At 39.3% G+C, this 20075-nt stretch overlaps 1 long non-coding RNA gene across 2 annotated transcripts; it reads right to left on the bottom strand.

The window, feature by feature from the left end:
- Positions 1 to 16024: 16024 nt before the first annotated feature.
- Positions 16025 to 18004, bottom strand: LOC306928012. 2 transcript variants are annotated; one of them, XR_013790628.1, is made up of 4 exons: positions 17850 to 18004; positions 17711 to 17762; positions 17428 to 17528; positions 16025 to 16850 (listed from the first exon to the last, which is right to left on the bottom strand). It is a non-coding gene; the product is annotated as an uncharacterized lncRNA (long non-coding RNA). The 2 variants fall into 2 exon arrangements; XR_013790627.1 differs by having other exon boundaries at positions 16025 to 17528.
- Between the last annotated feature and the right edge of the window lie 2071 nt (positions 18005 to 20075).

Here is a 20075-nt window from a genome sequence, read left to right as displayed (position 1 = left end):
GCATTATGTTATGCTTTAGCTATTGAAAAATAGCAGATCTACAAGCTCATAGCTTGTAGGTCTGCTATTTTTGAAAAATCGAAGAACGACTGACATAGAAGCATAGCGTTTTCAGAAAACGGTCAGGATTTAGAAGACATTTTTAGAATCTGATCTCAGGTCAAAATGGGTTAACTGGCTAGTTAGTATAACCTGGAGCACCTGAGGAACCTCCTGGTACTGTACATTCACTGCCATAAGGTCACGTTTGTGACAGAATAATGTTTCCTCCAAGAAGTAAGGCCGCACACTGTCATAATTATTGAAAGGTCAAAGGTCAAGTTGTGTGTTAGAAGAAGCTGGGTCAACAACAATGGACAAAAGGCCACCTAGGTCGTCACCGGTGGTGAACAGTAATAAAGTTAAAGGACCACTTCACCACTTTTCAACTTCTCTTCCTATAATTGATCCTAACTAATGTTCATGATAAAATACCACCATTTTTTCCTACTCAGTCTGTGTCTCATAGGAAGGCTGTGGGCAGTTCAGAAACCCGTCCACCAGTGACATCATCGATGGTGAATCCAAGCTAATAGAAACGGCAGGCTTTCTTTTCCTGAAAAGTTGCAATGCAAAAGTTGAAGCCACGATAATACAAATCTAAATATATTTGAAAACAAATATTTAAAAAAAGGAATCTGCCTAATGATGATGTCACTGGTGGACGGGTGTCCGAACTGCCCAAAGCCCTCCTATGAGACACAGACTGAGTAGGAAAAAATGGTGGTGTTTTATCATGAACATTAGTGAGGACCAATTATATGAAGAGATGTTGAAAAGTGGTGAAGTGGTCCTTTAAGTCACATCTGCTACATGCACTTGAGCACTGTACCATACGTATTACGTAAGTACATGTTTTGAGGATCTACTCAAAATATTTACTGACTTTGCACTCCAATACACATTTGTAGGAATGGAAAAAGTACAACCATGAAAATACACTGACACCACGGCGCGTAAACAGCGCCTCAAACTGTGACTCCGCCCATAAACGGGGGAAGTTGTGATTTTCGCAAAGGTACTGTGTAATAATAACACCATTTATAAAATGTATTCACAGTTAAAACTGGCACAAAATGCTAGGCTATCTTCTGGGATTTTAGTTTATATTGTTAGCACAGGGAGCCCCTGTTCTGTCAGGGACGCTAGGGTTCATTTGGTTAAAACAGAATACAGTCTTCAGTTATATGACCCGTTACCATAACGACCTCGGTGTCACGATGTGGACACGGAGGTATAGGACTCAAATGCAGAACGACCAGGCCAGGCAGAGAATTGAATGTTCAAGAGGTTTAATTCTCAAAAACCCACATGGAAAAATCACAAGGAACAAAGTACATGGAACAACTGGGAAATAACTAAGACTAGAAAATAACTACAAAATACACAAGGAACTGACCACATCATATACGACGACGAACTGACAAGGAACTGAAAACACTGGGGCATATATATAGACAAGACTAACTACACACAGGTGAACTGAAACACACAATCAACACTGGGATAGGCTAACAGGCAACAGAAAGGCAAGGCAGGTGACAGCAAACAAGGCAGACTGGAAATCACAGAACACTACTACAAAATAAGGTACAGAACACAAATACAAGTAATAAGTCCCAAAACAAAGACAAAGTCCAAGGGCAGAGGAGCGTACCGGGACACTCGGACCCACAAAGAGCCGGTGAGATGATCAGTTCTACTATTATTTTGTTCTTTCTGTCTTTGTTATTTGCTTAAAGGTGAATGTGTACTGCTTTCTGTCTTTGTTATTGCTATTGTATTGCTGCTGTCATGCGTGCTGTTGTAATACAGTGCTGTGGAAATTAATTTACCCTTGTGGGACAATAAAGTCTAACGTCTCTCTACCTCAAATCACTCCCCACTGAATAATTCCCCCCATATGACTAAAGACATTAACTGATTGAACTATGACTTCATGACTTGTTTCACAACCTCTATTATTTCAAACCACCTATTGTTTCCACAATTGGGAAAGATAGCTACATGCTTCCTGTTATAATAGCTTTGTAAAAAGTAGGTTACCACAACACAAGTCTGAAACATTCATTTCTGTTTTACTTGATGTAATTGCATTTAATTAGTGCAACATAAATCTTAATATTTAATTAATGTAAGTATAGAAAGTATTTTCATGTTACACAGTAAAGTTTAACTGCTTCGTTTTGGATCTGTTGCTTTAACCCATTTTGGGCGGGTTGGGCGGGTGTTAGCATTATGTTATGCTTTAGCTATTGAAAAATAGCAGATCTACAAGCTCATAGCTTGTAGGTCTGCTATTTTTGAAAAATCGAAGAACGACTGACATAGAAGCATAGCGTTTTCAGAAAACGGTCAGGATTTAGAAGACATTTTTAGAATCTGATCTCAGGTCAAAATGGGTTAACTGGCTAGTTAGTATAACCTGGAGCACCTGAGGAACCTCCTGGTACTGTACATTCCCTGCCATAAGGTCACGTTTGTGACAGAATAATGTTTCCTCCAAGAAGTGAGGCCGCACACTGTCATAATTAGTCAAAGGTCAAGTTGTGTGTTAGAAGAAGCTGGGTCAACAACAATGGACAAAAGGCCACCTAGGTCGTCACGGTGGTGAACAGTAATAAACAGTGGCATGCACAGATAGACACTAAGGGGTGCTAGAGCACCCCCTGCCCTTTTGGCAATGTGCCCTTGATAAAAACAAAAAAACAAAAAAACGTATTTTTTTATTTTTTTTGTATACAGTGTACACTGTACAGTATGTGGACCATGGTGACATTGATCAATTCTTGATAAAAAAAAAGCTTCTAATATATTATTTAGGCCCCAAAATCTATAAATCTCACACTATTAAGGCAACCGGCCGGTTCCACACGCTGCACAAGGTGCCCTTTTTTCACTTGAGCACCTGCCCCTCAAAATGTCTGTGCACGCCACTGGTAATAAAGTTAAGTCACATCTGCTACATGCACTTGAGCACTGTACCATACGTATTATGTAAGTACATGTTTTGAGGATCTACTCAAAATATTTACTGACTTTGCACTCCAATACACATTTGTAGGAATGGAAAAAGTACAACCATGAAAATACACTGACACCACGGCGCGTAAACAGCGCCTCAAACTGTGACTCCGCCCACAAACGGGGGAAGTTGTGATTTTTGCTCGTTCACTGCAATGCAATTTGCGGCATTTTCAAAACAATATTGAGCAGAGTAGCGATTATCAAACGTATTTGCAATGCCATACGTTGAAAGATCTGTTGCCCGTGGACAAGGCACGCTACCTCCGCAAGTTAGATAGCATCGGCATAGATGTTTGTCCGTATGTGATTAAGGATTGGACCAAGTTGCATTGGCAGCCATAGAAAATTCCGGGGTGTGATGTTTTTGGACGTTCCTGTCTAGCGTGGTGTCAGTGTATATGCAACCAAGAACCAAAAATGTGTAAACAAAATGACACACACACACGAACAAGCCATTCAGAGCATTAGTTTCTAGGGAAAATCACTTAATTGCCATTGACTAGAGGAACTGAGGAGAAAAGATCACAAGATCACATTCTGCGGTTCTAAGTCTAAGTACATATTACAGGCTATATGGACAAGAGCTGCAATACATTTGGAGAAACGTTTGGTATACACAGGAGTCAATCCATCAGCTACCGTTACCATGTAACCCATCATGTCGCTTATAAACAATGTGGTTGGGTGTAAAACAACGTTATGAAGGTTTTTTAATTTTCATTCATTTTTATTTCCTTTTGATGGTATCTTTATCCATTTCAATAAGTTTTAGCGGGTTTGCTATAGTTTAGTTTTTATTTTGTGAAAATTCTTTGTTTTAGTTTAGTTTTTTATCCTTTTTTGTTTTATATAATATGAGGTATTTGCCAGGGACGAGATTCAAAAAGGTCAGAAAAGGTACTGTGTAATAATAACACCATTTATAAAATGTATTCACAGTTAAAACTGGCACAAAATGGTAGGCTATCTTCTGGGATTTTAGTTTATATTGTTAGCACACAATACCATTTCTGTGTTTAACATTGTAAATCCTTGTTTTATTTCAGCTAAGCTAAAACTAAAACAAATTTCAACTTGTTTTTGTTATTCTATTAGTTTTAACCTTTTTGTGAAGCTGAAGCCAATGATTATCTTTTCATTTTATCCATACAACCATCCATCCTCAGTTCATCTCTCCCGTTTCTCTCTGTTTCTCCCACAAGTTTGAAATGTTGGAGAAGTTTGATATTGCAAAGCGTTTTCTATTGCTTCATTGTTGTGTTCAGCAGAAAGCATTTGTGCCCAGAGTCTAGACGCTCATAAATGTACTCAAGGTGCCATTTTCCAGGACATACGTCATTGAATAGAACAACAAAGAGAACAAGGGAAGGTTGAAAGAAAGGTTACTGTCGCTGTAAACAAGTTTTGGATGGATCAATGGACGCACACAGAGAATAACACTTCAGTCCTTCAGCAAAGTTTTCCGGGACAACAAAAGGGCAGAAGAATTTGACCCGGTCCCTGATTCAACTTAAAGTTGAAGTTGGTTCTAGTAAATCAGCAACTGTCAAAATAAATATTTGTTATGAATTTTTACATTCAGACGATCTAGTCCCTATGAATACAAGAACACTCTGAAACACACCCACCCGGGTTGAATCCGGGACCTCAGAATGTTTGGACCCACGTATTTCTGGCCACCAAATCGACCCAGTCAAATCCAGCGACCTCGGAACAGTTGGACAGAGTCCGTTGAATCGGACTTGAGCCTCAAGAGGCGAGTTGCCTCTTGTGTGGGGAGTGGGGAGAGTGGTCCCCCCTGGGGGCGATAATAATATAATTAATTCTTATTCTGTGTTTTATTGACCACCTACACTGTGTCTGTCATTAAGGCTCAGATAAACCCCCCAAAATATAACTTAACAAGAAAAAAGAGATAGAGGTACAGGCAGTAGCCTATGTGTTTGATGGCAGAAAGTGAGCACATATAGGCCTACCTGTGTGTAACATCCCCCAAAGAGGATGGGATACTATGTAACAAAGATGCAAAAGGCTTTCATTTTACCACAAAGCACTGGCAGAGGCATGCATCATTTCACTCAGTCTATACTTTGAAATTGCCAGTTATCTAAGCCCAATTCGTACTCGTGTCAAGACTCATGGGGACCAATTACTGTATCTTTCAGGGCCCCCCTGCACTACTTTCTTTTTTTCTCCATTGCTCTGTAAAGCACTTTGAGCTGCATTTCATGTCATGAAAGGTGCTATACAAATAAAGTTTTATTATTATTATTATTATTACCCAGAATAGGCAGTCAGATAGGCATGCTCGCAAAGGCACTCCTCCGGTTGGAGAAGAAATAATGGAATTCCACCATGCCTCAGCCAGATGAAGGCAGGTCCGGTCCGGTGTGTCACAGAAGTGGGAAACAGCAGCAAGACAAATGTAAGGCAGAGTCCAGTGTCTTCCTTATATTTGTCCCGCTGCTGTTTCCGTCTGTTAGCTGCTGTTAGCCCTGACAATTTTAACCCTTTTTTTACCAGCTGCTGTGTAAGCACAGCTGGTCTATTTTCTCTCGGCTTGCTGTAGTAGCGACCTCGCCACTCGCCCTACACTCTTCCACTAGGCTGAGGAAGAAATGCCACTTGACAGTTTGCCAAATCAGCCTCATGGTGGCGCTACAACAGGCCAAGCCGCGTCACACACACACACACACACACACAAAACATCCTCCTAGTGGAGACCTGTGCCCAGAAGGGCACTTTTTCTAGTTGCACCTGCTTCTCTCTGCCCAAAAGCATCAGAAAACCCTGTTCTCTCCGGTGAAGCCCTTCAAGGTACAAAGCCTATAGCCAATGCATTAGTTTGGCAAGAGATGAAACATAAGTGCACATGCGTACCGGCATGTGCACTTAAGCCTCTCCAACTGATCCAAAATGCCGCAGCTCGCTTGGTCTTCAACCAGCCAAAATTCTCACATGTCTCCCCCCTGCTCCGCTCCCTGCACTGGCTCCCGGTCGCTGCCCGCACAGAATACAAAACTCTGATGCTGGCATTTAAAGCAACCAAAGGTATGGCTCCCCCATATCTTGCAAGCATGATTGAACACTACAAACCCTCCCGAGCACTCAGATCAGCCAACGCAGGGAAGCTGGAAGTACCCTCACTAAAAACGCCGGGACAACGCTCCACACATCCCAAACTCTTCTCCCTTCTGGCCCCAAAACTGTGGAACGCACTTCCCGTTGCAATCAGAACTGCAGCATCACTCCCGATCTTCCGCCGTAGTTTGAAAACCCACCTTTTCAGACTCCACCATGGCCCATAGCACTTATCCTACCCCCTTAGACAGCACTTTTTTAGACTTAGATAGCATTTGAAACAGACTTATAGCATGTCATGTAGACAGCACAATAACAGTACAGGATAGTATAATATATATGTATAGCTTATATGTATAGTGTCATTATATATAGATATGTTCTAGTTACGTTCTTAGCTTACGCATGTTTCTTGATAAATGCTGTTTATATATGTGATGTATTCCCATGCTTTTTGTTCTTGCTTAATGTAAATCGCTCTGGATTAAGAACGTCTGCTAAATGCCTAAATTGTAAATTGTAATATTACATCACATGGCACAGAAATATTGCATAAATAATAAGTGCCTAAACTCAAGTGTCAATAGCTAAATTTGCACATGGAATTACATGTGCCTGTAATAAGAACTTGTTTTACACTGATTCTGTGTAAACCTCCATGGTTACAGTTTACAATTCTGCAGATATTACTAAGTGGTTGTTACTATATGATTCCACAGCTTTGATTAATTGGACCAGAGGACTAATATGTCTTTGCCAGCCCTGCAAGAGGAAAGCTCTTGAGCAACATTGGGCCTTTTGGTACAGCTATCCTGCATGGAGAAGATTGTGTTTTCCATTTTCATTGTTGCTTGTTTAGAAAAAGGTATATGCTACTGTAAAATGGCGTATTCCAGTAAATAAACAGAAGGCCACAGTGGCCTTAATACCCCAGCTGATTGTACCACTTTCTCCTCGGTCTCTTTCTTGTCAATATATAGACTTCAGTATGTCTTTCTTGTCATAGGCTATTATATATTATTGAGATTCTGAATTCTTAACTCCCCTGAGTCCCTATCCTTTTTAACCTACAGTGTATGTACACAAAGTTAACATGTAGGTTACTAGTGTGAAAACATTTTCTTCCCAAAAACTATAACTGTATATTACATACTAAATTTGAACATGTATTGACCATATCCACATGGTGGCCATGCAGTGCTCTTACTGCACCTACCGTACTATGAGGTATGATTTACTGACCACTATACCTACACAACATGAAGCTTTATTCAAAGTGCTTCCCTATTAGCCTGGCTAATAAGCCAGACCGAATCAGCCGTTGGGAAAAAAAAATTGCCACACGACAGTGTGATTTGAGTCTGGCTTATTAGCCAGGCTACTTCCCTATAGCCAGTGTAGCTCTGGTCCATAGTGTTAGGAGTTCTCCTAAGGCTATGGCACGGCCCAGAGCTATATAGCCAGTGGTGGACAAAGTACTTAATCCCAGTACTTGAGTCAAAGTATAGCTAATCCTGGTCAAATATTACTGCTCTGTCAAATTTGTACTTCAAGTTAAAGTACTGGAATACTTGCTTATGAAGATACTTGTGTCCAAAAGTGCATCCTTACATTTTCACAAATCTCAATCAAAATGAAAATAGCAGATCTACAAGCTTCACCACATTTTGTGAGCAATTTTCACTATACTGATTTTTGCCTACGCACCTGCTTTTAACCCTTTTAGATTAGGGATGCACCGATATGGAAGTTTGAAAAAACTATTTAGTCTATAGCCGATACTATACCGATACATATACATATTTAGTTTTTGTTGTTTTTATGTCCCCCTTTTGGGCCGAAACAAATACATCTTCAATACAAGAAATACATGTTCAGAATCTACAGGTAAGATGCAGATAACCAACACACCAACATAGCCAACGCAAAATGTATGCTTATCAATAACAGATAAATATCGGCTACTGCCATCGGTTAATGTCAGTTTTATTTGCCGATATCGATATTGACAGATAACGGCAAATATCGGCCGATACCGATATGTGGCCGATACAGGCATCCCTACTTTTTTCCCCAAAAATACTAATACTCGTATGTAAATTACAGATACTCAGAAACATACAGTAGGCCTACTGAAGTAAGTTACCGTCCACCACTGGCTATAGCTAAGTATAATGCAGCAGCCTAATAGCAGCATAAATAATACTATGCAAACCTGCTTCTGATCACTGCAAAGGTAGATTATGATTCGAAATAATGAATGTAATGAGTTGAGTGAGTTTAGTGTCAGTAAGCCCATTAAACCTTTCTTTCAGGACTGAGCTCAGAAAGGTACCGTACACCTTAACCAACAGATGGTGCTGTTAATAAGACAGGCAAGTTTTATCTCTCATCTTTAGACCAAATTACTTGTTGCTCTTATCTTATAAAGCATTGACCTGACGAAGATGTAACTGAAACATCGAAACGTTGTCGCTTTTTTACTTGCACCCTGATAATAAAAAAAGGGTTTACCGGTAATATAAACTGTCTGAGTTGCTCCAGTGCCTCCTTTCCTCCTGTAACTTGTCCTGCCTCTGAGATGCACCAGACTGGCCTGCCATAGGCTAGACGCACGGTTGGAACTCCCTTCTACATAAAGCATTGTGTTGTTGTTGTTGTTGTTGTTTATCTTTACTTTTGTTTTTCTATTATATTATTATCTGATGGTCAGCACTGCATGTTCTGAAAAGTGCTATTTAAAGTGGTTAATAGTAGTATTACCGTATTAGTTACTGTGTTGGTCTGTGGAGCAGACAAATAGACATGGCTAGGACTATATTTTGGACTGCATTCTCTGGACACTAATACGATTCGAAATAATGAATGTAATGAGTTGAGTGAGTTTAGTGTCAGTAAGCCCATTAAACCTTTCTTTCAGGACTGAGCTCAGAAAGGTACCGTACACCTTAACCAACAGATGGTGCTGTTAATAAGACAGGCAAGTTTTATCTCTCATCTTTAGACCAAATTACTTGTTGCTCTTATCTTATAAAGCATTGACCTGACGAAGATGTAACTGAAACATCGAAACGTTGTCGCTTTTTTACTTGCACCCTGATAATAAAAAAAGGGTTTACCGGTAATATAAACTGTCTGAGTTGCTCCAGTGCCTCCTTTCCTCCTGTAACTTGTCCTGCCTCTGAGATGCACCAGACTGGCCTGCCATAGGCTAGACGCACGGTTGGAACTCCCTTCTACATAAAGCATTGTGTTGTTGTTGTTGTTGTTGTTTATCTTTACTTTTGTTTTTCTATTATATTATTATCTGATGGTCAGCACTGCATGTTCTGAAAAGTGCTATTTAAAGTGGTTAATAGTAGTATTACCGTATTATCATAATCTAAAATAGTGGCACAGATTATGTGGGTGTGTGCTCGAATTGATTGTTTTCCCATTTTGTTTTCATTGCATAATGAATAGAATCCTTTTCTGAAGTCAGACCATTTAATTACATCTCATTCGCGTTTGACAGTCCATAAATCAATGGATCTTGAATTTGTGCTTGTTTCCAAATCTCAATGAACTTGGACTATCGATCAGTTCACTTGATATTACACTGAATTAACTAACTGAATATTAACCCTGCTGCTGTCTCACACCAGCTCTCTGTGGCTTCCTGTGAAGCTAGTCCATCCTGTTCTCTCTCTCTCTCTCTCTCTCTCTCACACACACACACTCTCTGTTTCTCAAACATCAAAGTATCTGGTTTTATGTGCCGTGTGTCGTCCTGTATACTCTATCTTTTGTAAGTCCCTTACTAAAACCTATAAGTTACTGTGTTGGTCTGTGGAGCAGACAAATAGACATGGCTAGGACTATATTTTGGACTGCATTCTCTCTCCTGTTCTTTGCATACATCAAGCAAGGTAATAAAGGTTGAAAGTTCAAGTACAAGCAAAGATTACATTTTCACTCAACAGCATTGATGTGAATATTGGGTTATGAGGAGATGAGCTGGTCTGGGGCATGATTGATATTGAGATTACTTAATTATTATTTTGTCTTTTTCACTCTGCTTTCTCTCTGTGATTGATTTGGCAGGGCTCCACAGTGTGGAGTCCTGTCAAAATCCCATACTGTTTGACTACAAATTTGTGATACAATAATAAGATACTTGTGTACAGTACTGCACTGGGAACCCACCTGCACTGGCCCAATGTCAGTTTCCAGTTAGTGAATGATGACCAAATGTCAGTGTCCCTAGCAGAGTGAGAGGCTCCATTCTACACCTGGGAGCAGTGGAGGAACATGACAGCGGAGTATATCTGTGTGACATCTCCATGTTTTCCTCACTGCCCCCTTAGTACTGTACGGAGACAAAGCTAAATGTAAAAGGTAAGAGGACATAGTTGTCACAAGGATTTGTTCATGGTTCAGAAGGTGAGGACGTGGTTTTAAGATCAAATGTTGATTTTTCAATGCCTTGATTTTGGCACATTCTCTCAGATGAAAATAAATTAGAAAAAAAAGTAGAAATATAGTGAAAACATGGGAAAGCTGCTTTCTTTGTGGCCAATAAACTATCATCTAAACCCGAGGACGATTTTAAAAACGCATTCTACATCCTAACAAAAAAAAGAAAAGAAAAATCCTGTATACATTGCAATATGTAAAATGACAGATGCTTCCCTGGTTTTAAAGGTATAACACTACTTAAATAAAACAGGGGTTAATTGCTATGATTGATTGATTGAATACTTTATTGGCAGAAATGTAAACACTTAGTCCAAACACTTAGTCCAAAAAAATCTAGTTTCCATTCAGGTCCTGCATGGGTATGATCAAATATTAAAGATACCTTTTGAGTGCACTATGCGTAGAAAATGACTTGGAAAATGTGTACGTGCAGTTCATTATTGGGATTTGATTAGTGGATTAGAGTGTAGAGAAACGTATGAGCATTTTGTTGAATAGAATATCTGTAGTGTAAATATTATTTTTGTAGAGATTTTACTAATGTCAACATTTTTTAAGTGGTGCAACCACTCCAAGGAACAGCAATGTCCGTGTTAACCTATGTGACTCGTGTTAACCTACTGTATGTGTGTGACTATGAGTAGCAGTAGGGGCAAAAGTGGCGCTGTTGTGCCAGAAATAGGCAACAGTGAAGCACTATCTCTCTCTCTCTGTTTATATTATTATATGTCATATTATGAGAGAGAGAGAGAGAGAGAGGGGGGGGGGGGGGGGCAGGGTTGAGAGGGGAGTTGCACCACTCAGTTCACACAGGTGTGATTTTTATGATCGGGCTCCACTATCGTTAAATGGATATTTCTGTTCAAATGAATGGGATTTGTCTGGTGATTAAAAGTTCAAAAGGTACAAAAGATCATATGAATAATAGCTGACATGATTCCTATTTCCTAAGCAATAAGCTGAGTATTTCAGAGTTGGAATGGAGTTTCTAGCAAACGTATGGAGGAATAGATACTGTAGGTTTCACAAAACGGGCAGAATAAAGGAAAAATAATATTAATATGTTATCCAAGGATAACATTAGTTTGCTCGTCTTAGTGAGCCCCCAATTGGCCTTTATTTAACCAAGTAAGTTAATTGAAGATCAGTTCTCATTTGCAATAAGGAACAGGACATACAGTAGATTACTCTCACCATGTCGCTGCACCCTTGAGTAAAGCATTGAACTTGGAGTTGGAGCTGGTCCCCAGGTACTGCTCATTGGTTGCTCATTGAGTTGTGTCAACTCCAGAGGAACCTTTACCCTATAGTGATTAATAAAGTATATACTTTAAACTAACCTAAACTTACCTCAGAGTACTGTACACAAACTTTGTAAATGATCCAACAAATTTGATAAACTTCGATTTGTGCCGCCTGTAGGCAACAAACTGTTACTGTGCCGTTTCGTATCAGGCAGCTATAAACAAAGGATTGAAGTATGTTTTGTGGAATTCAAGGGGATCAACTAAGCCTAGGGCATAGAGAAATTATATTCCCTTCCAGTGCTGAATGATACTGAAAGTATGAATAAGTTTGATGTCTTGATACTGAACATTCATGTAAACATGTCTGTGTGACAGACTGCCATATAGCTCTCAATAGATATGCATTTCCCAGCATGGGGTTCACACAGATATGTAAATGTCCTGTCAGAATCCCATACTTTTTGACTACAAATTCGTGCTGCAACCATTTCATTGTATTTCTTATTGCAGCATTAGGATGTTGCCATGACAGTCTCAACATGGAAATAATAGTTTCTATCAATTTCCATGGTAATTGAATTCAAGGTTTGTTGGGTTTCTTTAGTCTGTTATGTTTGTTTTTTCTAGTGTGAAATGGGACCGGCTAGTGCTATTTCATTGTACTTTGCATCTGAATAAAAAGGGCAGTAAATTAATCTGAGTTGCTACAGTGAGTTCCTTTCTACATCTGTTGCCATTGTCCTGCTCCTGTGATGCACCGGACCTGCCAAACTTTACTTGGTTGATGTGCTGTAGAACCCCCTTTCTTCAAACAAATGTAATTAACCTTATATAACAATCTTAAAGCAGATTACCCTGCAGTCCGTTTAAATTAAACATTATCGCTCTCTCACATTTGTTTCAATTAGGTGTTACAATTGAGTGTGACGGCCTGGGCGGCTAGTGTAGCGGTCCGGGCACATGCTAAGCCAGCCTGATGGCGTGTTGCGGGTTCGACTCCCGATCCCGACGACCCCCCATCTCTCTCCCCATTTCCTGTCACCATACTGTAGTGTACAACACTATCGAATAAAAGGCAGAAAAAAGCCCAAAAATATAATCATACAAAAAAAAGATTGTGGATTCAGTGGACACTACCTTCGATGCTCGCTACAATTGGACTAAGGTACGGAGGCTTATCTACAGAGTTGTACTAAGTGTTCATTTAATCATTTGGATCTATGAGGTGTACAAATGACATTTTGCACACGTGATCTCTATATCTTCGTCTTTTCCGATCTCTCTTCCCACCCCTTTTCTCTCGCTTTATTTCTTTGACATTACCCATCTCTCTCCCCCTGCTTTCTCCTTCTCTTGCCACCTCATCCTGTTCTCTCTCAACCTCTCATTTCATTTGGTGCACAAATCATCATGGCATCCCTAGTAGGCATGTCCCTACTGCTGAGTATCACTCTTTGCTAAAGGTAAAGAGTAATTTCCATTCAGTGGGTGTCAGAAAAGGTTTGTTGACTTCTCAGAACATTAAAGTTCCTAAACACCTGTCAACATGTCTGTGCTTTGACCTTCAGGACAAGAGCCCTCTTTCACAGAAAGACTCTTTACAGCTGTGGAGGGTTGGTGATGCAGACAGAGGCAGGGAGTTACACACTGACTGTCCAAACAGGAAATTACCTCTTTTATACAGTGTTCAACATTACCGTTCTGGCCAGAAACACAAGTTTAGAGACAGGTGAATTTTACTTTCACTGTCATTTGCCTGTCTCACTGCAAAAAGCCTAAATTGGAGAAAATTCCAAAGAGAGGCTGAATCTTATAAGCTGGAAGATTGACAACTTTCTAAAATAGGTTTGTTAAATTAAACAAATACGTGAAAGAACTCTTTCAAAGAAAGCAAAGTAAGAATTGAAAACACAAAGATTATTGGTGTTAATTTAACGGGTCCACCCAGTAGTGATTGCCACCATTAAGATTTGGTCACAGTTACACTCCCACTTTAAATTTAAAGATGGCTCTATATATTGTCCCATACTTGGCAATCACCTATTCCTTCCCTCTATGTCAGACTCAGCTTTCAAACAGTCTTCTCTATGAGAAGAATATATATTCAGTAGTTTTGAAAAGATTCGTACCAAATGTGATTTATCCCATAATAATCTTTTCCAATACTTTCAAATTAGAGACTTTGTTAAAAATCAATATCCCTCCTACCCTGAGAAACCAGCGAATAAACCATGGGACAACCTTCTAATACTGCATCCTGGACAAAGGGGCCATATTTCAGTGATTTATCAATCTCTTATGAGATTAAACATCCTCCTTATGGACAAGTTATGGAATAAGTGGGAGTCTGGGAGACAGAGTTGGGTGAAACCTTTCTTGATGAATGGTGGGATGGGGCTATTGATCGAGTTAACACATCAATGTGCTAGACTAGGCCTTATTCAATTCAAAGTCTTTCATAGACATTACTGCAAATCTAAACTTGACACAATATATCCTGAAATTGATGATAAATAGTGATAGGTGTGCTCTCTCACCAGCTAATCACACACACATGTTCTGGTCTTGCTCCAAGCTGGTAAACTATAGGACTAAAATATTTGAGGTTCGTTTGGAGTCGTCACCCCAGATAGCTATTTTTGGGGTAACATCAGATTTTGAACTTCTAACCAAAAAACAGTCTAATTTGGTGGCATTTGCCACACTGATAGCAAGACGTAGAATATTGTTGGGATGGAAATCCCCAACTCCTCCTTCTATAGCTATGTGGCTTAAGGATATTATGGGGTTTTTAAAATTGGAAAAAATAAAGTTTACAATTAGAGGTAGAAAGGTTATTTTCTAGCTGACAACCATTTATTACCTATTTTGAGAATCTGAGAGTACTTCCGACAGACTAATTGAGTCAATACTATGCGTTTGTTTTTGCTTTCTCATGATTTCTCTGATAGAATTGTCTATAAAGGAGTATATCATTTATAGGGGGTGATGTATGACAACATTCTGATTCAACTCAAATTTTACTAACATAACTTGTGACTATCTCTTGAACTCGAATAACCCAAATCATAATTGTAATTATTTTATTTATTTTTTGATTTGTTATTTATATTGTTTTTGTCATCTGTGTTTAATTTTTTTTGTGTCCTATTGTTTACACTTGGTCAAATATGCATGGTTGTTTGATTGGACTGTTCTTTTATGTGTCTGTACTGTAAAAATGATGACGATAACTGTAGGGGGGGAGGGATGGGGTGAGAGAGAAAATTTAAAATTAAATGGCATGTTCAAACTGTTTAACTTGTTGAAACTTTCTACCAATAAACATATATGTAAATGTATATGTATATGTATGTGTAAATGTTTTCACAGTTAAATTAACACCGTTGCTTCTTTGTACCCTGTAACTTCAACTTCAGCACCATATGCAGGATGCTGTTGACACATTTTGATCATTACTGAGAAACAAGCCACCAGACATTGCCTGCATGTCTAACCACTTCCTGACACCACAGATACAGTAACATCGCTGTCGGTTGGAACCTTGCATGTGAAAAAAAAAAAAACCAAAACAATATTTTCAGGAAATGGAAAAAATAATTGATGCGTCCCAAAGGATCGTATTATTTTGTGACAAGCTGTTCATTTATTATTTATAAAAACACAGACTGAGACACTAGTCAGATTCACTTAAATAGCTTTTACAATTTGTTACTTGTGTGTCACTGTAGTATGACGAAGTAAGGCATTGATTTATGAAAAATCGAAAATAAGTTGAAATATGTAGACACGAGTGTAGCTATATGTTTAGTGGAGATAAAGTATAATTGCTAGTATTGGACTAGTACTGCATTCAGAAGTAGAAATGGAAGCAAATTATAGTGTTCCTGATCACGCCCCCTACTTCCACTGAGGTCCTTTAGGAGTGTCTGTGTACGATTGTTCCAGTTGCTGTCTCATTTGATTAATGTTGTACATCGGACTTGTTTTATCTCATAAACATAACTGATTACCAAGGCAACTGAAATGGCAACATTCATACTCATCTGAACATGTTGTGACAATCCCTCACCCATCTACAGTACACACCTGGGTGGATTAAATGAAAGAAATAGCCCAATATTCTATGGAGAATATATTTTTCTGAAGGCAAGCATTGAACAGAGTCAGTATTAAATGGAATGGTGTTTAATGACTCTTAGAAAACCTGTTCACCTTCGACCCCAGATAGGACACTGCTGAATGTATCAGAATAATCAGATGTCATCTGTTCTCCACTGCCATGATGAGCACCAGACACCGTTGGGGTTTGTTAAATACATAACATTTTACAAAAAAAACAAACAGACAGAATAAAACGTGAACTATATCTCCATTATATGTGTTCTGTTCATATACCATGTCCAATAGCATTTTACAATTAATACTACGACCTGCAGTACAGAACTTGCAAAATCCATGATAAACATGACCCAAGAAACAGTAGTGCAGATATGGCATAATGTATTGCGAAAAATACAGTGGCAATAGTTCAACATATATTCATCAGTCATCACTACCAAAGTTGGGTCATTCTAATAAAAGGACAGCTCTTAAGCTGAAGAGAAGGATGACATTTCAGGGGAAGACATTAGAAAAGCTCAACAGAAAGACCAGCAACATCAACTCCAGCTCTGATAAAAGAAACTCATCTCCAGACCAGACAAAGTCCTTCCATCATCGAGTGTCCAATCCATGCCGTGTTGTCTGCCACAGAGGTGTGAGTGCTCCCTCTGGCTCCAGTATCTCTGCAGGACCGTGATGAAGGCCTCACAGTCTGGTCTGCCACAGAGGTGTGAGTGCTCCCTCTGGCTCCAGTATCTCTGCAGGACCGTGATGAAGGCCTCGCAGTCTGGTCTGCCACTGTCAACAGTGCAGGACCCATCACTCCAGATGGGTTTCAATGGTTTTCCAACCGAGGCAAAGATTGGGCATATGCAAAGACATTCTGCACGACAACTGTTGTGTTGGGAAGACATATGGCTTCCATGATTTGCAAACCTCTCCGAGTGCTACGAAGGTTTATCATGTTCTGACTAGCTGTGCTGCTGTAACCATCAACTGTAAGACCTCTATAGATTACATTATATTATAATAGCAAATTATAAATATATTTATTATATATAACATTACCATATGACACCATCATGCAATATTATATTAAATGAAATATGTATACCTCTAGATTACAACATTATATTAAAATGCCACAATATTATAAATATATTACAATACTATATTATATTAAATATAACATTACCATCCTATATCATGCATTATTATATAATTAATATGAGCCTATATAACAAACATAATATGTATACATGTATTAAATAGCCAATAACCAAAAATAACCAAATCAAAGGCTCAATCCTTTAGCAGCTGCAGTCATTCCAATCCTCCTTGAGGCAGCCAAGGTTAATTAATGGTCATGGTCAAAGTCAGAGGGTAATGTGAGGGGCAGTGTAGGTGTGTGAGATATGGGATAATTGGGTGACGTGGTGCATGGCTGCTGCTGCAGTTTTGGCCTACCCACCCTGGCAGGACAAAAGAGTTGTAGATTGTTTAAGTCACTCTGGGTTGGGTTGTGGTTAGCTCACCATCATGGTAATCTTCATGGCATGGAAAAAACCTGTCCTGGATGTGTTAAAAGGCCAAATTAATCTTACAAAATAACCTAAACAGCTGATCTACAACATCACTGATAACACAAAATAGCTTACAAGCATTACATCTTAAATAAATCTACATTCCAACAAAATTAATCAAATCAGAACAAACATTTCAAACAACAAACATTTGAACATCATGTCACTCACCAATTCAGCAATCTCAGTTAGCTTCAACCAGCAGTGCATAGGTGGTGGAATTCTAAAAGCCAGCATTACAACTAGTTTTAGTGTGTTCAATATCAAGTTAGAATTTGGAATGTGAGCAATAAGCAATTGTTGAACAGACCTGCAGCAGCTCCAGACAGTTATGTGCACACCAGTCACAACTTCACAAGTCACCTCTGGGAACCAGTGCAAAAAAAAAAGAAATGGCCTCGGCAGATGCAGTGATAGCCTAGTCTGGCCACCCGAGGCCAATTATGTCACTTCAAACTTCACTCACTCCTGCAAAGTGCAAGCTGCCTGACACTGTTTTATACTAGGGTGTGGCTGGTGTTCAGTGATTGCCAATCCCAAATTCCCAATCACTGGTGTGACAAGTCAGTGACAGTGTTGATTGCTGTGACTGGAATCCCCACGCACAAGAATTCACAGACAGGGGTGACGTGACACCGATACTTACAACATTGAGGTTTCTGCCATGATGTGAGCAACAGTTTCAATAGTACCTCATGGCTCTAACATGGGTTGTGGGGGACATCTGTTGGACAAGTTAGAGATGTATATCCCCTACAAACTAGGCCCTATTTTAACATAATATTTTTTTGTTAAATTAATATGAAAAACAATATCAGCACTTATTTCACAGAAAATAGCCAATCTACAAGCTCACAATGTGTTTCATCACATTGTGCATTGATGTTACAACCTCAGGTGCAGTAGCGTAAAGAAAAACATTTTCTGTACTACTGTATATTTTGTAGGTAATTTTTCTTATAGGAGAATATGATTATTATTACAAAACATACATTAACCACTTATTCAGCCCTATTTGAACTTTGGCTATTTGAAAATAGCTGATCTACAAGCACACAATCGCGGCGTGTTGTGTGCTTATACAGTAGATCTGCTATTTTCAAAATGTGTTTTATACATTCTGCATATGAGTACAGTAATGAGTACAGTATTTCTACATGTGCGGTATTGATACCGCGCCTTCATTTTCTCCGGAGGCTCAGACTTTTTGGTAGAAACATAATGCTGATCTTCTATAGAGCTAGTAGACTAGTCAATTCTAAGGTATGGTATCACCAGTTGGTTTGGAAACCTAACTTTAAAGTACAAATCTGAGTTCCTTAGATTAGCCAAAATGGCAGAGAAGATCATGGGTATGTCTACACCTTCGATCACCCCCCAGGTCATCTTTGAGCAGGCCACCATTGGACAGGTTAAGAAAATTGTGTCTGACCCCTCCCATGTACTATACCCTGAGTATCGGCTAATGCCATCAGATAGGAGGTACGAGGTCCATGCGTGCAAATATAATAGGTACAAGCATTCCTTTGTCCCTCTGTCAATCCTTGCAGAGGGCAGACAGGGTAGGGGTTGAAGGTTTTGAGGTGATGTTCTTCCCCTTTTTTGCACTAGATATGTTGGTGTGTGATACTTAAATGTTGTACGGGTCACTGTGTGCCTTTGTTGTCTTGTATTGTGTATTGTATTGTATTGTATTGTATCTGTATGCTGCAGGGCAGGTCCTTGGGGTCCAAGACAGATTTCTCCTCCGGGAGACAAAATAAAGAAACCTTGAAACCATGAAACCTTGATACTTGTACTTGAGTAAATATATGTAGTACTTTTTACACCACTGCTCAGGTGTCAATCATATACCTTCTCTCCAGGCACGGGCACCGTACTTTCTCTGAGGTGAACGTCAGCGCCAGTGGCGTATGCAGGAATTAATTATTACCTTGGACTGGGAAAATCTGCCTGGGCAAACTGCGCACATTTTTGGCATTAATTAATTAATTAATACTATTTTTTAATTCATTAATACTCATTTTTGCCTTCAATTTCCTAAAAATATTAAGTCAGGTGTCTTAGAGATTGACAGGTGTAAGTCAGGCTGCTACAAGACACTTCATCCCATCACATTCCCAAATGTAACTAAAATCACACCTTCGTCTTCAATGTTTGTGTTTACACAATGTTTGTGTTTACACAAACCCTCAGCTGGACATAGGAGCGCTCATCAACAACCAAAAAACAACAACATGCACACTCTCCCAGGCAGCCTACTAGTATTGAAGTAGTAGTGTTGACTATTGAAGACTGCAGAGTGTAACAACAGCTAGTTTCTTTCAACTCACTTCCAAATTACAAATTAGCAAGATAGCACCAGCACCCCATAGCATAGCAGCAGACAACATGGGCACAATCAATGGAAATCCATTCAGCAATTCAGCAATTCAGCAATTCAGCAATTCAGCAATTCAATTATGACCTTTGATGTCTTCAATCATGTAGTAATCCATAATCAAGGGCGGACGCTGTTGTGGAGTTGCCCAGTAAA

This window comes from Electrona antarctica, assembly GCF_951216825.1.
Source record: "Electrona antarctica genome assembly, chromosome: 8".
NCBI classification, from domain to species: domain Eukaryota; kingdom Metazoa; phylum Chordata; class Actinopteri; order Myctophiformes; family Myctophidae; genus Electrona; species Electrona antarctica.
The sequence above is the reverse complement of the archived record's forward strand: the minus strand, read 5'-3'. Positions and strand labels throughout refer to the sequence as shown.